Here is a 15,953-nt window from a genome sequence, read left to right on the forward strand (position 1 = left end):
CTCCCCCACTTTGCCAGGGTCCTCAGGCAGTCAGGACCCACTCCCTAGACCACACGAGCATCTGGTCAGACGGCCTCAGGGAAAGACGCGGTTGCGCCCCCTTCGAAGGGATCCCCACGCTCCAGCGGGGTGGCCGAGACGTCGGTCCTATCTCTATCCGAGCTGCAGCCAAAGGACGGGGCAGCCACCGCTGGTGTGGATGCAGCTCCACCTTCCGTGAACACCCGGGGTGACCTTCTCACCTCTCCAGGCAGCAGTGCCACTACAAGGTCTGTCGAGGAGCCCCCCTCCCGCCCCTGGATGCGGCCAAGGCCACGTCTAAGGAGAGCGGGTGGGGGGCACCGACATTCACCGAGAAGGAGAAGAAGAGGAAGTGGGTCGCGCCTGAGTAGTAAGTATCCTACCTTGCTTTTGGTCAAGAATAGATTGTGCATGTGCTCATAGCACTCCCCTCTTGAATACCAAGAGTGGCGACATGGAAAAGAAGAAGAAGGCGAGTACTAAGCCAAAGGAGCCCCATATCCTGAGGGCACCGTCAGCCTCCGACCGTGGTCGCGGCGGGCATGGAAGTGCATCATCCCAGCCCAGCGAAGCCCTTGGGCGCATAGGCGGCATCACGCTCGAGCACATGGGTGCACCACCTGCCCCAGTGTAACGCCCACAAAGCGGCTATATCTCCCATGTGTCGGGGCATGACTTAGAGGCATAGCCGCATGGTAGGCATGTCGCAAGAGGGGTAATCTTTACACATCCCATGTACTGAATAAGAAAGGGATAAAGAGTCGGCTTACAATCGCCACTTCACACAATACGTAAATAAACCGTACATCATCCAAAATACCATCAAAGGTCCGACTACGGAACTAAAATAAAGAAAGACAACCCCAAATGCTAGATCCCCGATCGTCCCAACTGGGCTCCACTACTGATCAACAAGAAACGAAATAAAACAACGATCAAGATCTTCATCGAGCTCCCACTTGAGCTGGGTTGCGTCACCTACACTGGTATCATCGACACCTGCAATTGTTTGGAAGTAACTGTGAGTCACGGGGACTCATCAATCTCACACCCTCGCGATCAAGACTATTTAAGCTTAAAGGTGGAAAGGGGTAGTGAGGTGGAGCTGCAGCAAAGCACTAAGCATATATGGTGGCTAACTTACGCAAATGAGAGCGAGAAGAGAAGCAAATCACAGTCGAGAAGCTAATAGTGATCAAGAAGTGATCCTGGAGCTACTTACGTTCAAGCATAACACGAGACCGTGCTCTCTTCTCGGACTCCACCAAAAAGAGACCATCACGGCTACACACGCGGTTGATTCATTTTAATTAAGTTAAGTGTCAAGTTCTCTACAATCGGATATTAACAAAGTCCCATCTACCTATAACCGCGGGCACGGCTTTCGAAAGTTCAAAACCCTGCAGGGGTGTCCCAACTTAGCCCATCACAAGCTCTCACGGTCAATGAAGGATATTCCTTCTCCCGGGAAGACCCGATCAGTCTCGGAATCCTGGTTACAAGACATTTCGACAACGGTAAAACAAGACCAGCAAAGCCGCCTGAATGTGCCAACAAATCCCGATAGGAGCTACACATATCTCATTCTCAGGGCACACCGGATGAGCAATAAGAAATATCACGAAGCCTAGTTTTCATGCTTGTGCTAATCACCACATTGATCAAAAAAATACATGGCAAGCACCCCTGTAAAGATGGCATGGCATAGTATTTTCACCAAGTCTGTGAAGCTGATATCTTTTGCACTTTTGCCATGCTTGCTTGAACCTGCTCTTGTGTGGTTTAGCTGTAGCTCAGTGTTCATGTTTTGTAAAGCATCTTGTGCACATCACTGCCATGTGCTTTGTTGCTATGTTGGAGTGCAGTAGCTTAGTTTCTTGTTGCATTCTAGATGGCATCGTGCTGTTAATCGCAGAATTCTGCCATTATTGTTTTTCTTGCCATTTGCAAACCGTGCCTCCGTTTCTGGTGATCTTTATATCGAAATCATCACATCTTTCCAGCGGCATGCTTGGTTTGCCAAGTTGATTCCTTTTTCTTCCTTTTCCTTCCGGAGCACGCACATGCATTGCATATCATGTCTTGCATATCATGCCATGTTTTGCATCATGTTGCTTGTGCATTGCACCATGATTGATTGTTGGTCTGTTGATTGTGTTCTTTCTTTGGGTAGAGCCGGGAGACGAGTACGTGATTGAGGAACCTGTTGAGTACGCTAACGAGGATCAAGCTTTCGTCAACTCTGAGAACTTTGCAGGCAAGATGACCATACCCTCGAAATCACTTCTATATTTGCTTGCTAGTTGTTTCCTCTATTACTATGCCGCGATACCTACCACTTGCTATATCATGCCTCCCTTATTGCCATGTCAAGCCTCTAACCCACCTTTCCTAGCAAACCGTTGTTTGGCTATGTTACCGCTTTTTCTCAGCCCCTCTTATAGTGTTGCTAGTTGCAGGTGAAGATGAAGTTTGTTCCATGTTTGGAACATGGATATGTTGGGATATCACAATATCTCTTATTTTAATTAATGAATCTATATACTTGGTAAAGGCTGGAAGGCTTGGCCTTATGCCTGGTGTTTTGTTCCACTCTTGCCGCCCTAGTTTCCATCATACCGGTGTTATGTTCCTTGATTTTGCGTCCCTTACGCAGTTGGGTGTTATGGGAACCCCTTGACAGTTCGCTTTGAATAAAACTCCTCCAGCAAGGGCCAACCTTGGTTTTACATTTGCCTAACAACCTATAACCTTCCCTTGGGTTTTCGCGTGCCCGAGGGTCATCTTTATTTTAACCCCCACCCCCCGGGCAAGTGCTTCTCTAAGTGTTGGTCCGAACTAGAGCCCCTTGCAGCGCCACCTCAGGGACACTTGAGGGTTGGTTTTAGTTGTATGGATTGCTCATCCGGTGTGCCCTGAGAACGAGATATGTGCAGCTCCTATCGGGATTTGTCGGCACATTCGGGAGGCTTTGCTGGTCTTGTTTTACCATTGTCGAAATGTCTTGTAACCAGGATTCTGAGACTGGTCGGGTCTTCCCGGGAGAAGGAATTTCCTTCGTTGACCGTGAGAGCTTGTGATGGGCTAAGTTGGGACACCCTTGCAGGGTTTTGAACTTTTGAAAGCCGTGCCCGCGGTTATGGGAAGATGGGAATTTGTTAGTATCCGGTTGTAGAGAACTTGACACTTAACTTAATTAAAATGAATCAACCGCGTGTGTAGCCATGATGCTCTCTTTTTGGCGGATCCAGGAAGAGAACACGGTCTCGTGTTATGCTTGAACGTAAGTAGCTTGAGGATCACTTCTTGATCACTATTGGCTTCTCGACTGTGCTTTGCTTCTCTTCTCGCTCTCATTTGCGAAAGTTAGCCACCATATATGCTTAGTGCTTTGCGGCAGCTCCACCTCACTACCCCTTTCCCACCTTTAAGCTTAAATAGTCTTGATCATGAGGGTGTGAGATTGCTGAGTCCTCGTGACTCATAGTTACTTCCAAACAGTTGAAGGTGCCGATGATACCAGTGCAGGTGAAGCAACCCAGCTCAAGTGGTATCTTGATGAAGATCTTGATCATTGTTTTGTTTCATTTCTTGTTGATCAGTAGTGGAGCCCAGTTGGGACGATCGGGGATCTAGCATTTGGGGTTGTCTTTCTTTATTTTGGTTCCGCAGTCGGACCTTTGATGGTATTTCGGATGATGTACGGTTTATTTACGTATTGTCTGAAGTGGCGATTGTAAGCCACTCTTTATCCCTTTCTTATTCAGTACATGGGATGTGTAAAGATTACCCCTCTTGCGACATGCCTACCATGCGGCTATGCCTCTAAGTCGTGCCCCGACACATGGGAGATATAGCCGCATTGTGGGTGTTACACCCAGGCACCTTGCCGACGATGCTCGGGAGAGGGACCCACTGATACGTCTCCAACGTATCTATAATTTTTGATTGTTCCATGCTATTATATTATCTGTTTTGGATGTTTTATATGCATTAATATGCTATTTTATATAAGTTTGGGTCTAACCTATTAACCTAGAGCCTAGTGCCAGTTCCTGTTTTTCCTTGTTTTAGAATTTCACAGAAAAGGAATACCAAATGGAATAAAACTTTCGCGATGATTTTTCTTGGACCAGAAGACACCCAGTAGACTAGAGTGCAAGTCAGAAGAGCCACAAGGCGGCCACAAGGGTGGAGGGTGCGCCCAGGGGGTAGGGCACGCCCCCAACCTTGTGGGCCCCACTGTGACCTCCTGACCTAGATCTTCCTCCTATATATACTCATATACCCCAGAAACTTCCAGGGGAGCCACGAAACCACTTTTCCACTGCCGCAACCTTCTGTACTCTTCAGATCCCATCTTGGGGCCTTTTCCGGCATCCTGCCGGAGGGGGATTCGATCATGGAGGGCTTCTACATCAATACGCACTACTACAGGATGCTACTAATGCGACACTACGATCAGAGACCCTTCGAGAAACTGTGTGAGATGCAATAATCGCAAATGGTGGTGTATGAAAACCGTCAAAAAAGGTGCAAGACGTTTGCAATGGAGGATGCATCAAACACGGTTTAGAATTTAGTTGCATGTGTGATGAAGGGCATACAGTTTAGTTCAATTAACTGTTTGCGATGAGGAGGAACAAAAGAAACGGGCAGCCGGATGAAGGCGTGTGCAATACACAGCATACGGTTCACTCGGATGAACTGTTTGTGATTAGGCAACACAAAAGAAATGGGCAGCCAGATGAAGGTGTGTGCGATATACAACATGCGGTTCACTCGGATGGACTGTTTGTGATTAGGCAACACAAAAGAAACGGTCAGCCAGATCAAGGTGTGTGCGATATACGGCATGCGGTTCACTCGGATGAACTGTTTGCGTTGACACAAGAGAACATAAATGATTCAACTTAACAAGACATGTGTGTTGTGTGATGGGATTGCATACAGAACAACAATATATATATATACACACACACTTATAAGGACATGCTTGCATGACCAACTTAAACATCCACTTACATAGGTGGCCACTACAACCATGGCATTTGCACACACCAAAGTAAACTATTACATGCATAATTACATAGGTGGCTACTACACACATAACATTTCCACACACCAATAAACTAAACTATACATTACATGCATGATTAACTAGCATAAACGATCATCTGATCATCATCTACTTCTTGTGATGCTTGCTCTGCTTGTGGCTCGATCCGGGCTCGTCAATTTTGGTAACGAGGCACTTCCTCATGCCAACGATCCGCCTATGCATCTCGTAGCATGTGTACACGCTCTTGGCCGTGAACCTGAGGTGAGGTTCATCCAGTTGCCGCATCCAGGCCATGTGCCAGGATAGGGGACTTGTTCTCTGGGCATCTTGCTTCATCTTTTCGTAGTAGGGGTCGATGATGGCCGAGGCGAGTTCGACTAGGGAGTCCTTCTTCGTGCTGCCCCAGACCCTGTAGTGGTCACGGTTTTGACAAGGTTCTTGCAGGCCAAGCCTGTAACACTGAGCGCATTTACATCGTCTTTGGTTTCCACCGTGGTGAACTTGTAGTCGGTGCTATTGACAAACCTCTTGAAACGGTCGCAAGGCTCTGTGGCCATGCAATAGTGGTAGATGAGGACATGCTGGTGCACGCACAACTGGGCAACTGCAACCTTCTGATCTATGCCGGTACGACCAGCGATGTACTGGAGGTCGATGCCGACCACCTTGTACTTGTCTCCAGCAAGCAACTGCTCAACGTTGTTGATGTAGTCGTCCACCACGGCCGGGTTGATGGTGTACACCACCGAGAGATCTGTCTCCCTCGCGTGGGTCTCCACTCTATGCTCACCGAACTCCATTGGAGCACCGCTAGACATCCCCTCTCTATGTATCGTCGTGGGTGTGCTTGTTGTGTTGTGGGGCGCGATCGAAAGGTTGAAGAGACTAAGGTTCTAATGGCGATGGGAATTAAAGGGAAAGCCGGACTGCCAGGAATATCGGCAGGACCTGATGGCAGTTCTAATTGGCAGCACGTAACTCCATCGTGCCACTCGTAACTGCATCACAGCGCAAGGAAAAGCTGTCCACAAGTCGGGTGCGCTGACGGATGCGAGCAGGGCATGCCGTGGCGCCTAACGGCGAGCAGAGCTTGCCGAGGGACTCGAGTAGAGGATGACACAGTGGTACGTGGCAAATAAGACGAACTATACGAGCGATGTCGGAGACATCAAGCACGAATCAGATTAGAGTTGCGTGTGCGATATGTGGCATACAATTGATCCATTGGAGCTATTTGTGATGGAATAAGCCGTGTGTGTTGCGGGCAAACGATTGCTGGTATATAACCTTAAATTTAACCAAAACAATGTTAATGCATGTTAGGAAAATTGTATAGCTAGAAACTATGTTCAAATATGACTCCAACGATATAATCTTTGGCGACATGCATTCATATTTTATTAGTTAAATCCTACTTATAAACCAGGATGGGGGTATAGTTGGTAATTAAATCACAAACGTTTTTTTATTAAACGTGTCCTCTCACACGTTTGTCACCTCGCTGCCATAGATGGCTTACAGTGCAAGCTTGCGCAGCGCGCGGGGCGTTCTTTTGGACAAACGGTGGCGCCAATGAATCATCGGTGATCCTGTTCCCGCACAACCTTGCAGGTTCCCATGCAAGCTTCCCGCCCAACTCGGTGAAATCCCCAAAATCGCAATGCTTATAGGCCTGCTATAAAAACCCTCACGACCGGCGAATCCCGCATCGCATTTTCCCCTCCCTCCCTATAGTTTATCTCGCCTGCTTCTCCCACAATCGCCAATGGCACCGGTCCGTCGTCGTCGCTCAGCCACTCCGCCGTCATCAGAGGACAACTCCAGCTGGGAGGCAACACAGCGGCGGCGGCGCAGTCCCCGGCGTAGTGTAGTGCGCGTGGCATCCCTGTTGGGTGTGCATGGAACACCCACCACACACTCCACCGCCGCTGCCCGTCGGCAGCTGTTGCCGGCCACCGTTGCCGCCACACCACCGTCGAAAGCCAGGGCCATCTCTCGCTCCGCCATCGTGGCCCAAAGGCGGGAGGTGGCCATCGTGCCCACCACCCCACAGCCGACCACCGTGGCCATCACCCCCTCCACCACCACGGCCCAAAGGCGGGAGGTGGTGGTCGTGGCCGCCACCCCATCATCGGCTGCCGTGGCCGCCAGCCCACCATCGACCACTGGGATTATCACTCGCTCTGCCGCCACGGCCCGAAGGCGGGAGGCGGAGGTGGAGGCTCGCACATGCGTCAGCGACCTTGAGCGCTACATCGAGTTCCTGTGGGAGGACGACGAGCGCCTTGTCGAGCAGGCAAAGATCCTTACCACAGTCGTGGCCGCAACACACGCTGATGCAGAGGCGAGGAATCAGGAGATCTATGAGTAGTCCGGCCGCTTCGAGAGGGGTCGTCTAGAGCGGCAGTGGGCATTCGAGCTGACGAGCATCGCTGAACGTACAGCAACGGCAAGCACCGTATTGCATTTGTCCAGCTCGACGGTAGGCTCCTCCTCCTCCTCTGCCTCTTACTGAGGGGGTGAGCGCGCTCGGCATAGGAGAGACTACGGGAAGTAGCACAAAGCCCCTCCGTGGTAGTAGTAGTATTTAGGGGCTATTTTGTTCAGTTCATCTAACTATAGATGTGTGGTCGAACTGTACAACGTACTTAAAATTAGCTAGTATATATAGTTGAACTAGCAATTTCAGTGCGTGGTTGGCAACAATTGGGGAGAAGTTTGGTCGGTTCATCCATCGAGTTGAACTGTTTGTATAAATTAAGAACAACTGCTTAATCTATGAATGAAATCTATGCTTAATTACGGAATTTTAGTTGCAAAAATTAGATAGTGCTAATGATTTCTTGCTGCAAATTTTGACAAATTGCAGTGTTACAGGGATTGACAAATGGCAACGCAACTAGATCAACAAATGTAAATCTTTCCAGTTTGATAAATGGCAACATACCCAATAAATGTTTGTACGTGGTTGCACACGGGTCATCCAGAACAACTGCTTGCGTTGAAGGGATGCACAAATCCAGCGCTGCTCTCACTTTGCATATGGGTGTTCTATCTAAAATGTTTGCAATCAAGAGCTCCACAAATCCTGCTCAACACATTTTCTCTTGGCTTCCTGGGGAAGCTGTCGGTTTGCATACGGGTGTTCTAACTAAAACCTTTGCGATGAGTGTTTTATATTTTAAAACCGAATTAAACTGGGGAAACCGAATTAAACCTGGGGAAGCTGACAATTTTTTTTACCACGGCATGTTGATGCCGCTCCATGATAGCATACCAAGTTTCATGAATTTCAGAGAAGTTTTGGATTTACTAGATTTAAAAACTAGGTATCTCAATGTTTGCAGCCGAGTGACGGTGGCAGGGTGTTTGAAATTCATTCCCATTTCATGCATGTGACCTAAGCATGAACCCAAGGACACATATTTGATTTTTCAACCAGTTTATATGCACTTGAGAATGTGCTTGTAGTTCAAAGTTGAAATATACACATAAAATGCTTGGAAAACCCAGTTAATGTATAAAAATGTCAAAACGAACCCCGAAAAATTCCAATATTGAACACAACACTCTTGTTGTTCTATGTTTGTAGTTGAAATTTTTTGAAAGCAATAAGAGGCAATGGATATTGTTTCATCCCCAAAGGTGGCACGTTCCCTACCAAAACCATCATGCTTGTTGTGAGAAGCTCTGGTTTGTGAGAAGCTTATACCCAAACCTGCCCCAAATGGGACAAAAATTTTACCACGGCATGTTGATGCCGCTCCATGATAGCATGCCAAGTTTCCTCAATTTCAGACGAGTTTTGGATTTACTAGAATTTAAAGACCAAGTGTCTCAATGTTTGCGGCCGAGTGACGGTAGGAGGGTGTTTGAAATTCATTCCCATTTCTTGCATGGGACCTAAGCATACACCCAAGGAAACATATTTGATTTTTCAACCAGTTTATATGCACTGGAGAGTGTGCATGTAGTTCAAATTTGAATTATGCACATAAAATGCCTGGATAACCCAGTTAATGTATAAAAATGTCCAAACGAAACCCGAAAAATTCCAAAATTGAACACAACACTCTTGTTGTTCTATGTTGACACTTGAAATTTTTTGAAAGCAATAAGAGGCAACGGATGTCGTTTCGTCCCCAAAGGTGGCACGCTCCCTATCGAAACCATCACCGCTTGTTGTGAGAACCTCTGGTTTGTTAGAAGCTTAGACCCAAACCTGCCCCAAATGGAACAAAATTTTTACCAGGGCATGTTGATGGCGCTCCATGATAGCATGCCAAGTTTCATGAATTTCAGACGAGTTTTGGATTTACTAGAATTTAAAACCAGGTATCTTAATGTTTGCGGCCGAGTGACGGTGGCAGGGTGTTTGAAATTCATTCCCATTTCTTGCATGGGACCTAAGCATGCAACCAAGGACACATATTTGATTTTTCAACCAGCTTATATGCACTGGAGAATGTGCTTGTAGTTCAAATTTGAATTATGCACATAAAATGCCTGGAAAACCCAATTAATGTATAAAAATGTCCAAACGAACCCCGAAAAATTCCAATATTGAACACAACACTCTTGTTGTTCTATGTTGACACTTGAAATTTTTTTAAAGCAATAAGAGGCAATAGATATCGTTTCGCCCCCAAAGGTGGCATGTTCCCTACCAAAACCATCACGCTTGTTGTGAGAAGCTCTGGTTTGTGAGAAGCTTATACCCAAACCTGCACCAAATGGGACAAAATTTTTGCCACGGCATGTTGATGCCGCTCCATGATAACATGCCAAGTTTCCTGAATTTCAGACAAGTATTGGATTTACTAGAATTTAAAGACCAAGTGTCTCAATGTTTGCGGCCGAGTGACGGTAGCAGGGTGTTTGAAATTCATCCCCATTTCTTGCATGGGACCAAAGCATACACCCAAAGAAACATATTTGATTTTTCAACCAGTTTATATGCACTGGAGAATGTGCATGTAGTTCAAATTTGAATTATGCACATAAAATGATTGTATAGCCCAGTTCATGTATAAAAATGTCCAAACGAACCCCGAGAAATTTGAAAATTGAACACAACACTCTTGTTGTTCTGTGTTGACAGTTGAATATTTTTGAAAGCAATAAGAGGCAACGGATATCGTTTCGTCCCCAAAGGTGGTATGTTCCCTACCGAAACCATCACGCTTGTTGTGAGAAGCTCTGGTTTACGAGAAGCTTATGCCCAAACCTGCACCAAATGGGACAATTTTTTTGCCACAGCATGTTGATGCCGCTCCATGATAGCAGGCCAAGTTTCATGAATTTCAGACGAGTGTTGGATTTACTAGAATTTAAAAACCTGGTATCTTAATGTTTGCGGCCGAGTGATGGTGGCAGGGTGTTTGAAATTCATTCCCATTTCTTGCATGGGACCTAAGAATGCAACTAAGGACACATATTTTATTTTTCAACTAGTTTATATGCACTGGAGAATGTGCATGTAGTTCAAATTTGAATTATGCACATAAAATGCTTGGAAAACCCAGTTAATGTATAAAAATGTCCAAACGAACCCGAAAAGAAATCCAAAATTGAACACAACACTCTTGTTGTTCTATGTTGACACTTGAAAAACTTTGAAAGGAATACGAGGCAACGGATAGCGTTTTGTCCCCAAACGTGGCACGTTCGCTACCGAAACCATCACGCTTGTTGTGAGAAGCTCTGGTTTGTGAGAAGCTTATAGCCAAACCTGCACCAAATGGGACAAAATTTTTGCCATGGCATGTTGATGCCGCTCCATGATAGCATGCCAAGTTTCATGAATTTTAGACGAGTTTTGGATTTACTAGAATTTAAAAATCAGGTATCTCAATGTTTGCGGCCGAGTGACAGTGGTAGGGTGTTTGAAATTCATTCCCATTTCTTGCAGGGGACCTAAGCATGCACCCAAGGAAACATATTTGATTTTTCAACCAGTTTATATGCACTTGAGAATGTGCATGTAGTTCAAATTCGAATTATGCACATAAAATGCCTGGAAAACCCAGTTATTGTTTAAAAATGTCCAAACGAACCACGAAAAATTCCAAAATTGAACACAACACTCTTGTTGTTCTATGTTGACACTCGAAATTTTTTGAAAGCAATAAGAGGCAACTAATATCGTTTCCTCCCCAAAGGTGGCACACTCCCTATCGAAACCACCACTCTCGTTGTGAGAAGCTCTAGTTTGTGAGAAGCTTATACCCAAACCTGCCCCAAATGGGACAAAAAATTTACCATGACATATTGATGCCGCTCCATGATAGCATGCCAAGTTTCATGAATTTCAGACGAGTTTTGGATTTACTAGAATTTAAAACCCAGGCATCTCAATGTTTGCGGCCGAGTGGCGGGGGCAGGGGGTTTGAAATTCATTCCCATTTCTTGCATGGGACCTAAGCATGCAACCAAGGACACATATTTGATTTTTCAACCAGTTTATATGCACTTCAGAATGTGCATGTAGTTCAAATTTGAATTATGCACATAAAATGCCTAGAAAACCCAGTTAATGTATAATAATGTCCAAACGAACCCCGAAAAATTCCAAAATTGAACACAACACTCTTGTTGTTCTCTGTTGACACTTGAAATTTTTTGAAAGCAATAAGAGGCAACGGATATCGTTTCGTCCGCAAAGGTGTCATGTTCCCTACCGAAACCATCAAACTTGTTGTGAGAAGCTCTGGTTTGTGAGAATCTTATACCCAAACCTGCACCAAATTGGACAATTTTTTCCCACGGCATGTTGATGCCGCTCCATGATAGCATGCCTAGTTTTTGAATTTTAGACGAGTGTTGGATTTACTAGAATTTAAAAACCAGGTATCTCAATGTTTGCGGCCGAGTGACGGTGGCAGGGTGTTTGAAATTCATTCCCATTTCTTGCATGTGACATAAGAATGCAACCAAGGACACATATTTGATTTTTCAACCAGTTTATATGCACTGGAGCATGTGCATGTAGTTCAAATTTGAATTATGCACATAAAATGCCTGGATAACCCAGTTAATGTATAAAAATGTCCAAACGAAACCCGAAAAATTCCAAAATTGAACACAACACTCTTGTTGTTCTATGTTGACACTTGAAATTTTTTGAAAGCAATAAGAGGCAACGGATGTCGTTTCGTCCCCAAAGGTGGCACGCTCCCTATCGAAACCATCACCGCTTGTTGTGAGAACCTCTGGTTTGTTAGAAGCTTAGACCCAAACCTGCCCCAAATGGAACAAAATTTTTACCAGGGCATGTTGATGGCGCTCCATGATAGCATGCCAAGTTTCATGAATTTCAGACGAGTTTTGGATTTACTAGAATTTAAAACCAGGTATCTTAATGTTTGCGGCCGAGTGACGGTGGCAGGGTGTTTGAAATTCATTCCCATTTCTTGCATGGGACCTAAGCATGCAACCAAGGACACATATTTGATTTTTCAACCAGCTTATATGCACTGGAGAATGTGCTTGTAGTTCAAATTTGAATTATGCACATAAAATGCCTGGAAAACCCAGTTAATGTATAAAAATGTCCAAACGAACCCCGAAAAATTCCAATATTGAACACAACACTCTTGTTGTTCTATGTTGACACTTGAAATTTTTTTAAAGCAATAAGAGGCAATAGATATCGTTTCGCCCCCAAAGGTGGCATGTTCCCTACCAAAACCATCACGCTTGTTGTGAGAAGCTCTGGTTTGTGAGAAGCTTATACCCAAACCTGCACCAAATGGGACAAAATTATTGCCATGGCATGTTGCTGCCGCTCCATGATAGCATGCCAAGTTTCATGAATTTCAGACGAGTTTTGGATTTACTAGAATTTAAAAACCAGGTATCTCAATGTTTGCGGCCGAGTGACGGTGGCAGGGTGTTTGAAATTCATTCCCATTTCTTGCATGGGACCTAAGCATGCAACCAAGGACACATATTTGATATTTCGACCAGCTTATATGCACTGGAGAATGTGCATTTAGTTCAAATTTGAATTATGCACATAAAATGCCTGGAAAACCCAGTTAATATATAAAAATGTCCAAACGAACCCCGAAAAATTTGAAAATTGAACACAACACTCTCGTTGTTCTATGTTGACACTCGAAATTTTTTGAAAGCAATAAGAGGCAAAGGATATCGTTTAGTCCCCAAAGGTGGCACGATCCCTTCTAAACCATCAAGCTTATACCCAAACCTGCATGGCATGTTGATGTCGCTCCATGATAGCATGCCAAGTTTCATGAATTTCAGACGAGTTTTGGATTTTCTAGAATTTAAAAAGCAGGTATCTCAATGTTTGCGGCCAAGTGACGGTGGTAGGGTGTATGAAATTCATTCCCATTTCTTGCATGGGACCTAAGCATGCACCCAAGGAAACATATTTGATTTTTCAACCAGTTTATATGCACTAGAGAATGTGTATGTAGTTCAAATTTGAATTACGCACATAAAATGCCTGCAAAACCCAGTTAATGTATAAAAATGTCCAAACAAACCCCGAAAAATTCCAAAATTGAACACAACACTCTTGTTGTTCTATGTCGACACTCGAAATTTTTTGAAAGCAATAAGAGGCAACGGATATCGTTTCGTCCCCAAAGGTGGGACGCTCCCTACCGAAACCATCACACTCTTTGTGAGAAGCTTTGGTTCGTGAGAAGCTTATAACTAAACCTGCTCCAAATGGGACAAAAAATTTACCACGACATATTGATGCCGCTCCATGATAGCATGCCAAGTTTCATGAATTGCAGACGAGTTTTGGATTTACTAGAATTTAAAAACCAGGCATCTCAATGTTTGCGGCCGAGTGACGGTGGCAGGGTGTTTGAAATTCATTCCCATTTCTTGCATTGGACCTAAGCATGCAAACAAGGACACATATTTGTTTTTTCAACCAGTTTATATGCACTGGAGAATGTGCATGTAGTTCAGATTTGAATTATGCACATAAAATGCCTGGAAAACCCAGTTAATGTATAAAAATGTCCAAACGAACACCGAAAAATTCCAAAATTGAACACAACACTCTTGTTGTTCTATGTTGACACTCGAAATTGTTTGAAAGCAATAAGATGCAACTAATATCGTTTCGTCCCCAAAGGTGGCACACTCCCTACCGAAACCATCACTCTCGTTGTGAGAAGCTCTAGTTTGTGAGAAGCTTATACCCAGACCTGCCCCAAATGGGACAAAAATTTTACCATGACATATTGATGCCGCTCCATGATAGCATGCCAAGTTTCATGAATTTCAGACGAGTTTTGGATTTACTAGAATTTGAAAACCAGGCATCTCAATGTTTGCGGTCGAGTGACGGTGGCAGGGTGTTTGATATTCATTCCAATTTCTTGCATGGGACCTAAGCATGCAACCAAGGACACATATTTGATTTTTCAACCAGTTTATGTGCACTTCAGAATGTGCATGTAGTTCAAATTTGAATTATGCACATAAAATGCCCAGAAAACCCAGTTAATGTATAAAAATGTCCAAACGAACCCCAAAAAATTCCAAAATTGAACACAACACTCTTGTTGTTCTCTGTTGACACTTGAAATTTTTTGAAAGCAATAAGAGGCAACGGATATCGTTTCGTCCGCAAAGGTGTTATGTTCCCTACCGAAACCATCAAACTTGTTGTGAGAAGCTTTGGTTTGTGAGAAGCTTATACCCAAACCTGCACCAAATTGGACAAATTTTTTCCCACGGCATATTGATGCCGCTCCATGATAGCATGCCAAGTTTCAAGAATTTCAGACGAGTGTTGGATTTACTAGAATTTAAAAACCAGGTAACTCAATGTTTGCGGCCGAGTGACGGTGGCAGGGTGTTTGAAATTCATTCCCATTTCTTGCATGTGACCTAAGAATGCAACCAAGGACACATATTGGATTTTTCAACCAGTTTATATGCACTGGAGCATGTGCATGTAGTTCAAATTTGAATTATGCGCATAAAATGCCTGGAAATACCAGTTAATGTATAAAAATGTCCAAATGAACCCCGAAAAAATCCAAAATTGAATACAACAGTCTTGTTGTTCTATGTTGACACTTGAAATTTTTTGAAAGCAATAAGAGGCAACGGATAAAATTTCGTCCCCAAAGGTGGCACGTTCGCTACCAAAACCATCACGCTTGTTGTGAGAAGCTCTGGTTTGTGAGAAGCCTATACCCAAACCTGCCCCAAGTGGGACAAAATTTTTGCCACGACATGTTCATGCTGCTCCATGGTAGCATGCCAAGTTTCATGAATTTCAGACGAGTTTTGGAGTTACAAGAATTTAAAACAAGGCATATCAATGTTTGCGTCTCAGTGATGGTGGCAGGGTGTTTGAAATTCATCCCCATTTCTTGCATGGGACCTAAGCATGCAACCAAGGACACATATTTGATTTTTCAACTTGTTTATATGCAATGGAGAATGTGCATTTAGTTAAAATTTTAATTATGCACATAAAATGCCTGGAAAACCCAGTTAATGTATAAAAATGTCCAAACGAACCCCGAAAAATTTGAAAATTGAACACAACACTCTTGTTGTTCTATGTTGACACTCGAATTTTTTTGAAAGCAATAAGAGGCAAAGGATATCGTTTAGTCCCCAAAGGTGGCACGCTCCCTTCTAAACCATCAAGCTTAGACCCAAACCTGCTGGCATGTTGATGTCGCTCCATGATAGCATGCCAAGTTTCATGAATTTCAGACGAGTTTTGGATTTACTAGAATTTAAAAACCAGGTATCTCAATGTTTGCGGCCAAGTGATGGTGGTAGGGTGTTTGAAATTCATACCCATTTCTTGCATGGGACCTAAGCATGCACCCAAGGAAACATATTTGATTTTTCAACC

This window comes from Triticum urartu, chromosome 5 (genome assembly GCF_003073215.2).
Source record: "Triticum urartu cultivar G1812 chromosome 5, Tu2.1, whole genome shotgun sequence".
In the NCBI taxonomy this organism is placed as follows: Eukaryota; Viridiplantae; Streptophyta; class Magnoliopsida; order Poales; family Poaceae; genus Triticum; species Triticum urartu.